This window comes from Charadrius vociferus, unplaced genomic scaffold, assembly GCF_000708025.1.
Source record: "Charadrius vociferus isolate BGI_N301 unplaced genomic scaffold, ASM70802v2 scaffold54, whole genome shotgun sequence".
NCBI lineage: Eukaryota > Metazoa > Chordata > Aves > Charadriiformes > Charadriidae > Charadrius > Charadrius vociferus.
Genome location: NW_009648350.1, coordinates 3,027,394 through 3,027,682, shown reverse-complemented (window position 1 = coordinate 3,027,682; position 289 = coordinate 3,027,394).

Below are 289 nucleotides of genomic sequence, written 5' to 3'. Positions count from 1 at the left end.
GGGGCTGGTGGGTGGATAGGGGCTGGGGGCTGAAGGGCTGCGGGTGGAATGCAGGGAAGGAGATGGGAAATAGGGTGCAAATGGGAAAGGTTAGATGAAAATAGGCCTCTGGACCCTTGGAGAGCCACTGACCTCAGCAATGTTTATAGGTATGACAGCTTTTTTCCTCTTGTTTTTGCCTGGTACTGGCTCTGCTTGACTGTGGAATCCCAACTTGTGACCTGTCTTCCCTAGCTCCAGCTTGGTTCTGTCAGACATGTCGCCCTCCTCCCTTCCCTTGCTCCCCTGC